This window comes from Salvelinus sp. IW2-2015, unplaced genomic scaffold (genome assembly GCF_002910315.2).
Source record: "Salvelinus sp. IW2-2015 unplaced genomic scaffold, ASM291031v2 Un_scaffold1076, whole genome shotgun sequence".
NCBI lineage: Eukaryota > Metazoa > Chordata > Actinopteri > Salmoniformes > Salmonidae > Salvelinus > Salvelinus sp. IW2-2015.
This window is the reverse complement of record NW_019942717.1, coordinates 149,289-160,124: the sequence shown is the minus strand read 5'-3', so window position 1 is coordinate 160,124 and position 10,836 is coordinate 149,289.

The window sequence follows — 10,836 nt, the reverse complement described above, 5'->3', positions numbered from 1 at the left end:
AATGGTATTCTGGTTTGGTAACCTAGGCAGTATTTTCGTGGTTGGTGTAACTCTAGCAGCATGCTATGCTCGGGAAGATGGTTGGGTAACGCGGCTAGGGCAGTGATTTTGCTGGGTTGGTACCCTATCACACTGTTCTGGGTTGGTAACACTAGGCACATTTTTCTGGTTGGGATAACCTAGCCATAACTTTTCCATACCAATCGAGTGTACGGAAAAGATAAAAAAGTTACGCAGCGAAGTCAAGGTTATAAGACCCTTGTGTCTGTCTAGGACAGGTCCTGACTAGTTTCGACGAGGTGTGAGCTAGGACAGGTGTGAGCTAGGACAGATCTGTCTAGGAAAGTCTGACTAGGACAGGTGTGTCTGAGCAGGTACTGTCCTAAGGACAGGTGTAACTAGGAATCTAGGTCTAGCTAGGACAATGGTCGCGGTTGACTAGGACAGGTGTGACACAGGACAGGTCTGTCGTAGGTATAAGGTCTGACTTAGAAGGTCTGAACTGGGGACAGGTGTATCTATGACGATGGTATTCAGCTAGAGTGTTTTAACTGCTTGTGTAAAGTGATTTAGCTTGCCTGCGCTGCAGCTTTCTGGTGAATACTATAAGACCGATTAGCCTGTAGTAGGGCGCGTGATAAACGCGCATTGTACGGTGTCACTGCGCCAGCTATGTCCATAACCACCGGCACGGTTACCTGTAATCGCTCACAGACCGCACCACACACAGCACACACGAACCACACACAGACACCGGACTCACGCCGACACAGCGAGCGTCCACACACTGTATCACAACACACGACACACTACAGTATCAACACATACACACACACACAACACACACACACACACAGCAACACACACACAGACACCACCACAAACGACCACACACACAGCACAGCACACACACTACAGCGACACACACAAGGCACAGGGTTTAGGCAGTCTATTGGGTATGCTGTAGAGACGTGACACAAAGATAGAGATTGATCTCTCGTATCGCTCTCTATTTTGGGGCGAAGGTGTGTTGGGTGTGTATATGGATATAGGGTGTACATTGGAGACACTCTGATTCGTGTGTGGGTGTGTGTAAATGACTAACAGTGTGTCTCCAAAGAAGATGGTCCCGCACCACCATAGGACATGCCGCCTAGAAAGAATCGAAGTGGGGGACGGGCGATTGATTTCTATACGACTGGGCTCCCGTTTCATGGAGTAAAATAAAAGATTGGATACTATAAGTTGTGTTGTCAGTGACAGGTATGGACATTTATAGTCTGAAGTATGAGTAACCGTGGCTGTACTCGCAAGTAGTTGATCTTAGGATGAGCCATGACGCTGGAAGGAATGATCAGTTTATAAAGTGGGTAAATAGTAGAGATGGCAGAGAGCGGAATTTATTAAAGTGACTGTCGATGGTGTCAAATGGGACTATGTAACAATTGGCGGCAGATGACTAAGGGTTCAGGGCAGGGTAACCGATGGAGGAGCCTGCTAGTGGGTGGACTGTTTTTAACAGTCGTGAATTTGGCTGGAAGGGAATAGAAGCGGTTTGAGGCTGTTATCAGTTCCTGGTCCGCAGCATTTGTGCACCTGTACTGTCTCGTGTTCCCTTCTAGAATATTAGCAGGGATGAACAGGCCGTGGCTCAGGTGGCTGAGGTCTTTGAATGATCCTGTTTTGGCTTGCCATGTGGTGACGACTGGCTGTAGGATTCTCTCTCAACAGTGTGGCAGAGAGAGAGAGAGAGGGAGAGGAATCTAAGCAGGCACCCGTGTCACAGGAAGCCCAAGAAGATCAATGCAACCAAGAAGACAGCGTGCAGCCATGCTGAGCCACGGCCTGTTTTCATCCTGCTACTATCCGGTCAGAAGGGAAGAGAACAGGTACAGCGGTGCTAATGTCAAGGGCTGGGAAGAAGGAGACTGATGAAACAGCTTCTATCTCCAGCCAATCAGACTGTTAACAGTCAAACAGTAGCAGGTCTCACTTACGGATAGCCCGTAGGCTGCCTAACCTAGTACACTTGCCCGCAATGTACATAGTCAGTTGAAATAACTGGTCCACTTTAATAAATGTTTGCATGATCTATTTTAAGCACGCACGTTTATAAGTCTGGTATGTTAGTCATGGGTACATCCTACGATAACTACATGCAGTAGGACAGACGACCGGTTTCTATTCATATAACTGTCTCATACTATGTCTATACGCCACAATTATGATGATCATCTTTGTGTGTTACCAGTGAAACGGGCCCGTCTATAAGGCAAGATCAGAATGGACGTGCAACTGATGTCGTATCTGGCTGGATGTCCTTTGGGGGGGGACCATTTTGATACACACTGTCTGCGTTCATTAAACAGACACAGGCACACGGACGCAATGTTTCAATGGTACAAACCTTTGATACAGCCACACACCATTCGCCTCAAATTGAGAGAGACTCAATCTTATCTTGTGTCACGTCTACCTACAATACAATAGGCTTCCTTAGCCCTGGTGTGTGTGTGTGTTGTGTGTGTGGTGTGTGTGTGTGGTGTGTGTGTGATGTGTGTGTGTGTGTGTGCGTGTGTGGCATGTGTGTGTTGTGTGTGTGTGTGTGTGGTGGTGTAATGGTGTTGTGTGTGTGGTGGTGTGTAGTGGTGTGTGTGTGGGTGTGTGTGTGGTGGTGTGTGTGTGTGGTGTTGTTTGTTGTTGGTGTGTTGTGTGTGAGGCGATTAAGGAACCGTGGGTGGTTAGAGAAGTAGAGACACGGTGGGTTCAGGCAGCCTACTTCAGGCTGAATGGTTTTATAATTTCCCAGAAGCTGTGCAGCAAGGCAAGCTAAGTCATTTAACAAAGCAGTTAAAAACATCGTCAGCGATACCTGTCATAGATACAGCCTGTCCCAGTCAGTACCTGTCCTAGTCAAGTAGCTTCCTAGACAGCCCTGCGCTGGTGGTCGACCCTGTCCTATGCTTCGCAGGAACCGACCTGTCCTAGGTCAGACGCTGTCCTAGTTACACCTGTCCCTAAGACAGACCGTGTCAGGACACAGCCTGTCCTAAGTCAGACCTTTCCTAGACAGAATTCTGTCCTAAGTCACACCTGTCCTAGGTCACACTGTCCTAGTCAGACCTGTGTCCTAAGACAGACAATGGGATTCTTTAACCTGATTTGCTATTGTTTTATGCTTTCCTACCTGCATGGTATGGGAACAAGGATTAAGGCTAGGTTAGCCAACCAAGAAATGTGCTAGGTTACCTAACCAGTAACAATGTGGATAGGTTACCAAACCAGAAAAATGTGCTAGGGTTACCCAACCAGAAACATGTGCTAGGGTTACCAAACGGAACAGGAAAATATGCGTAGGATTACCAACCAGAACATGTGCTGAGGTTACCAACCAGGAAAGATATGGCTAGGGTTAACCAACCAGAACATGTCGCTAGGATTACAACCAGAAAAGTATCTAGGGCTTACGGAAGCCAGAACATGTGCTAGGTTACACCAGAAATATGCTAGGGTTACCAACCAAGAAAATATGCAGCGTTACCACCGTACGTGCTAGGGTTACCAACCAAGATGTGCTGCGGAGTTTACCAAACGCAGTGACATATGCTAGTTACCAACCAGCGACAGGTGTGAGTAGGTTACCAACCAGGACCATCGCTCGATGCGCTTTACAACCAGGGACATGTTGCAGGTTAACCACCAGGATCGATGTGTCCTAGCTATACTGTTTTAGTTTATACCAACAAAGTACAGTACGCGCAGTGTTGTAGTATGGTAACATGAAGGGCAAAACTCCATATTGTGTAGTCCTCAAAAGTCACGCCTGCAGCTTCGCATGATTATCGGTACGTTGGAAGTGTCCAAAAGGAAGTTCACACGCGCATGGACATAATCTGATGAAAGGAGTCCGCCATGATAGTGAGCCAGTTCCAGCAGGGTTAAATAGGGTGATCCATCAAAAAGTGGGCATCGCCTACTTACGTCCTCGTTTACCAAGTGAGTTTGTTTATGGGATAGCTACCACAGTGATTGCTTATCAGGCAACATTGAGGCATTGCAATGTGAGATGCAAGACATGGTCACAATCAGCGCGAAGTCGGACAGATGTGACTTTGGTTGTTTCCGACTCACGACTCTCCTAGGACCAGGCGTGGAAATCTTAAAAAGGAAACGGAGATTCCCACTAGTTTAATACTGCAATTAAAAACATCTGGTTTATTGAGAATGAATTTCGCCATTGGTCAAATTAGGGGGAACTCAATCTTTGACTGGTAAAATTGACTAATAGGGTAGTAATCTGACAGGCGAGTCCGGGTTGATTAATGGAGTTAACGCTGGAGGAGTCCATCTTGTTGGAACGTTTGTCGATGGTTGTGGGTGGGATTACCTCATTTGAAACAATTATCCCATTAAATGCAGGGTCCTTCGGGTCTAGTGCACGATGTATGTGTGTGCTCTATGTAAGAGTCGGCCCCAAGAGGGAGGAAAGGGTAAGGATAGCAGAGCCTCTTGTCAGAATATTGGGTTGCTTGTGGCACAGATGGAGGATGGGAAATAACCTAATGCCAGCCCCTCAGGAGGATGAAAACATAGTTATTTCCCACTGTGTTAAGGTGGTTAGGCGTGAACTTCTCCTAGTCCGGAAAGGACTGCTGTGTGGGGGACACTGAGGAAAGGTTATATGAGGGACATAAATACTAAGCCGGTGTGTTTGGTGAATAGTAAGGGTTCGAATTGGCTGCCTGTCACAGCCACTGGCAAAAGTATATCAGCGGGCAGGCTGACTCTGAACAAATGGAGAAAAGTTGATCTAGGGGCGAGAGAGAGGAAGGACAGAATCCAGGGGTGAGCTTTAGAATGGAGCTTCACAGAGTTCAGGTTAGAGGGAGCAGAGAGAGCGACAGAATCCAGGGGTGGAGCTTAGATGGAGTCTCACAGAGTTCAGGTTTCAGAGGCGAGCAGAGAGAGAGACAGAAATCCAGGGGTGAGGCTTAGACTGGGGAGTTCAGAGGTGTCAGGTTTCAAGAGGGAGCAGAGAGAGAGAACAGAATCGCAGGGGTGAGCTTAGATGGAGTTTCACAGAGTTCAGGTTTTCAGAGGGAGCAGAGAGAGAGACAGAATACGCCAGGGGTGAGCGTTATGAGCATGTGCGGAGTTTCACAGAGGGTTCAGAGAGGTTTCAGAGGGAGCAAGAGAGAGAGTACAGAATCACAGGGGTGAAGCTTAAGATGGAGTTCACAGAGTTTCAGGTTTACAGAAGGGAGCAGAGAGAGTAGGAGTGTCACTGGCTTCCAGTGGTGTGAGAGACGGAAAACCCTGAAATGTTCCTACAGAGGAGAAAGATTCCAGCCGCGCGTCAATTATGTTTCCTGAAGAACAAGATAGGTCACATATATCAATATATTTGTTATTTATTATGGATCCCCATTAGCATGCTGCCATGGCATGGACAATCAGACATAAAACACAGTTAAATACAGTTTCTAAAAATAACTACATACATTGATATCAAACACCGCTTACCCAAAAACATGTCAGTGTGTTCCCTCAGGGCCATCACTCCACACCACAATTTACAATAAACAACATCCATGTTTGTCACGAATCGGTCCGTTACGTGAAAGAGTTTACAAGGCAGGCAGCGTGATATGAATACATCTCTTTTAATATAACGAAAGACGAAAACTGAAACTGACAACTAATAACAGAACAACAGTGAGAATGTTAACAACTATGTGCAGCACATGCACATAGACAATTACACACAACTAGCCATAATGCCTATGGCTGCCTTAATATTGGCTCAAATCAAATCAACGATAGACCAGCAGTCTCCTGATTGAGAACCATTTCCAGGCAACCATAGACTTACCGTAACCACCTACACTGAACACAACCCTCCATGAACTCTACAAAAACTCCCTCAAGACAATACATCCCACCACGACGAGACAGCACACCACAAACTATCCCCCATGTCAGCACCGACCTAACTAAAATAATTTACCAGAAAAACAAAGATAACTGTATAGGGCGCTCAGCGGGCGTGACACATGTGTGTAGACTTCTATGTCTTATCAACCTGTGTATATGTGTTCTGTGCCGTGTGATGGGAGAAAGCGCCATCTTCAAGCACAGAAGGCTGAAGAAACTTTGGTTCTGTAGAGACGTGACACAAGATAGAGATTGAGTCTCTCTCATTTTGAGGCGAACGTGTGTTGGCTGTATAAAGGTGTACATTGAAACATCTGTCGTGTGTGTGTGTGTAATGACTCAACAGTGTGTATCAAAAATGGTCCCCCACCCAAAGGACATCCAGCCAGAACGAATCAGTGGGACGGGCATTTGATTTCTATAGACGGGCCCGTTTTCATGGTAAAAAAAGATATATATAATTGTGTGTATAGACAGTATGGACATTATATGAATAGAAACGGTGTGTACTGCAGTAGTTATCTAGGATGAGCCATGACTAGAATACAGTTTATAAAGTGGGTAAAATAGTATGCAAACATTATTAAAGTGACCAGTGTTCAATGACTATGTACATTGGGCAGTGACTAAGGTTCAGGGCAGGGTACCGAGTGGAGACCTGCTAGTGGTGACTGTTTAACAGTCTGATTGGCTGGAGATAGAAGCTGTTTATCAGTCTCCTGGTCCCAGCTTTGATGCACCTGTACTGTCTCTTCCTTCTAGATAGTAGCAGGATGAACAGGCCGTGGCTCAGGTGGCTGAGGTCTTTGATGATCTTCTTGGGCTTCCTGTGACACTGGGTGCTGTAGATGTCCTGGAGGGCAGGCAGTGTGCCTCCGAGGATTCTTTGGGCTGACCGAACCACCCTCTGGAAAGCCCCGCGGTTACGGGCGGTGTAGTTGCCGTACCAGGCGGTGATACACCATTGAGAGCATCCTGTCAAGCTGTGTTTGAAGTTTGTGAGGGTTTTAGGTGCCAAGACAAATTTCTTCAGCCTGCTGAGTTTGAAGAGGCACTGTTGAACCATCAGGTCGTCAGTGATGTGCACAGTAAGGAACTTGAAGCTTTTGACCCTCTCCACTGCGGTGTAGGGTTATTTGTTATGTTTTTCTTTCTGTTTTTTTCTCTATCCTTCTTTTTTTGACTTCCAGGATGTCGGAAATGATTCCTGTTACTTAAACCAGAGGAGAGGAGTGATGATATCAAGCCAAGTAACTCACTGGGTAGATGCAGTCTCAAAGGTCTTGTATTGCTCAGTTGGTTAGAGCAAGGTGCTTGCGATGCTGGGGTTGTGGGTTTGATTCCCGCTGGTGCCACCCATACGAAAATGTTTGAAAGTTGTACGTTGCCTTGATTGAAAGCGTCTGCTAAATGCCATATTTATTTTTACGTTCAAAGCTCCTGAGCTGGATGCTAACTGCTCTCTATGAGCTCCTGAGCTGGATGCTAACTGCTCTCTATGAGCTCCTGAGCTGGATGCTAACTGCTCTCTATGAGCTTCATAGAGAAGCCAGTTACCATCCAGGCTCCAGGCGGTCATAGAGAGAGTTAGGGCATCAGCCTCCAGGGTCATAGGAGAGCAGGTTTAGCCAATCAGTCAGACCTTATTGAGAGAGTTAGCAATCAGTAGGGGGCTATTAGAGAGCAGTTTAGATAGCTAGGAGCCTATAAGAGAGTTAGATCAGTCAGACTTATAGAGAAAGGCATTAGAGGCATCAGTCAGGAGCTAGAGAGAGTTAGCATAAGCTCCAGGGGAACTTATAGAGGAAGAGTTAGCATCAGCTAGAGCTATAGAGAGAGTTAGATAGTAGGAGCTTATAGAGAGAGTTAGATAAGCTCAGGAGCTATAGAGAAGAGTTAGATCAGTTCAAGGAGTCAATAAGAAAGAGGAGTTAGATAGTAGGAGTCATAGAGAGGTTAAGCATCGTGAGTCATAGAGAGAGTTAGATCAGCTAGGAGCTAATAATGAAGAGAGTTAGATCAGTAGGAGTATAGAAGAGAGTTAGTCAGTAAGGAGGTTTTGCTAATATATGAATTTGACGTTTCTCCGGGGACATTTTTAACATTTTCGCTAATGGGTGGACGCGGGATTCAAGTGAAGACTGTTTACAACTGAGAATACAGACTTTGAGGATGATTCTACAATTGAAGTTACTTGGCTTTGAATATCATCACCTTCTTTGGTTAAGTACGGAAATCATTTCGACAATCTGGGTAGAGTGGAGACAAGAGTGAAAAGTTTGAATTCCCGCTGGTTGCACACCAACATACGAAAAATGATAAATTGGAAAAAGTTGATACGCCTAATTAGCCTAATGATTGAAAGTCTGCTAAATGCCATAATTTATTTTAACGTTACAAAGCTCCTGAGCTGATTGCTAACTGCTCTCTTCACATGAGCTCCATGAGCTGGATGCTAACTGCTCTCTATGAGCTCCTGAGCTGGATGCTAACTGCTCTCTATGAGCTTCCCTGAGGCTGGGATGCTAACTGACACTTCTAAATGAGACTCTGAGCTGCGATGCTAACTGTCTCTCTATCCCGAGCTTCCTGAGCTGGATGCCTAAGCTGCTTTATGACGCTCCTGAGCTGGATGCAACTGCTCTCTATAAGCTCCTGAGCTGGATGCTAACTGCTCTCTATGAGCTCCTGAGCTGGATGCTAACTGCTTCTATAAGTCCTGAGCTGGATGCGAAACTGCCTCTCTGAGCTCCTGAGCTGGAATGCTAACTGCTCTTCTATCAAGTCCCTGAGCTGGATGCATAAACTGCCTCTATGAGCTCCTGAAGCTGGATGCAAACTGCCCTCTCTATGAGCCCCTGAGCTGGATGCTAACTGCTCTCTAGTAAGTCCCTGAAAGCGGATGCTAAACTGCTCTCTATGAGCCCCCTTAGGCTGGATGCTAAACTGCTCTCTATTTGAGCCCCTAAGCTGAGATGCTAACTGCTCTCTATGAGCTCCTGAAGCTGGATGCTAACTGCTCTCTATGAGCTCCTTGAGCTGGATGCTAACTGCTCTCAATGAGCCCGCTGAGCTGGATGCTAACTGCTCTCTACAAACCCCTGGCAGCTGGATGCTAAACTGCTCATCTCATGAGCTCCTGAGGCTGGAGCTAACTGCTCTCTATGAGCTTTCCTGAGCTGGTTTAACTTGCTCTCTATGAAGCCCCCTGAGCTGGAGTGCTAAACTGCTCTCTACAAGCCCCTGAGCTGGATAAGACAACTGCTCTCTATGAGTCCCGGAGCTGGATGCTAAACTGCTCTCTATGGATCAAGCATGCTGGCATGTACACGCAGCCACTGCTGCGTTTGAGCCTTCTCACCACTAATGACAGAGCAGATCTCCCAGTTTATAATTTTTGTGTTTGCAGATAGTTTAAGGGCTTTGCTGGGATCCAACACATCGGATCTATTGGGCTCAGGCTGCCTCCAGAGAAAAAAGAGGTTTGGAACCGCAAGCTTTAAGGGGAAGAAAGCGAAACACAATAAGAATAAAAATATAAATGTTTTATATTTTCCTTGTTGTTTTCATAAAATTTTTGGTTTTAAAACAGCAACATTTGAAGATTGTCAGTAAATAACAGATGTATGACGTACAGAACTCTTGACAGTGTTATAGGAAAGCTCTTCTTGGGGATCTGAACCTCCAAGGGCGAAAATTGGATTCCGCACGCTGTCATTACATTTACGATCAATTCTGCACCCCATAAATCTACATGTGTTGGTTGCTTAAATTATTTACAGGTGCAAGTCTGGCAAGCGTAAGTGCTCATTAACTACAAAACAAACACACACGGCGTTGTGATCATTCTACAGTGGTCGCTGCTAGCATACGATTCATACCGGTAAGTATCTGTGATTAAACGGCGTATTAATTAGAACGGCCAGTTTCGATTGACGCAACAATACAGCATGTTGAGCTGGCCACCACTGGTTTTTTCAGAAACATTTTTGGCACAAACACCAGTCCTTACAAATAAATGTCCAGAATGTGAACAGATTGTTTTTTCTAGGATGCTAATGTTGAGACATCACAGAAGTAGCTAAGGCGCATACCCATACAATTCATCCAAACCGGTAAAAATTTATGGCTTACATTTGATCTAGCGCTAAACTGAGGAAAGATTGACATAAACAACAAGCAGTCATATTTTTTATAACTCTTGGCATAGGAACAACAACTCAAGTGTATACAAAAATAAGGACAATTAATTTGATAACACGGAACGCACAATGTCCAAAGTATTATGGTGTAAGGAAAACAACAAGAGAAGACAAATCTGAGCGCCAGCAGAAAAATGTTCAAAATTCTTGCAAAGGGGACTGGCGCAAAACATATTGCATACTTGATCTGTGCAAACAATGACGTGAAGTGCCCGTGGTGTCTCCTGCGAAGAGATTTGTTATGCTGCTTCAAACATTAATGTCCACAAACGCTGAAAATGACTACTTCTATGTGAGTTTAACCCCTTTTCTCAATAATAGGGGGTGCTGGTTTCAACGTTACCATTTATCGTTCCTCAAATAAACTGCCTCGTACTCAATTCCTTGCTCGTACAATATGCATTATATTAATTTACTAATGGATAGAAAGACAACAATCTACTAGTTCTTCTAAAACCCGTGTCTTGAAATCATATGGTCGGTGTGTGAAACAGAAACTCTTTCTGCAGCGAAAATTCATGACAGGAACGCGAAGGTCTGAAAACGAAAAGGGCCTGTTCTCAGATCAGTTTAAAGCTCTGTACCTGTACACCTATGGGTCGACATGAACGACACCGGCACTTCCACTGACTGGATTGTCCCTTAGTTATCGACCATGGGATGAGAAATTGGAATGGAGTTCTCTACGTTAAATATCCTC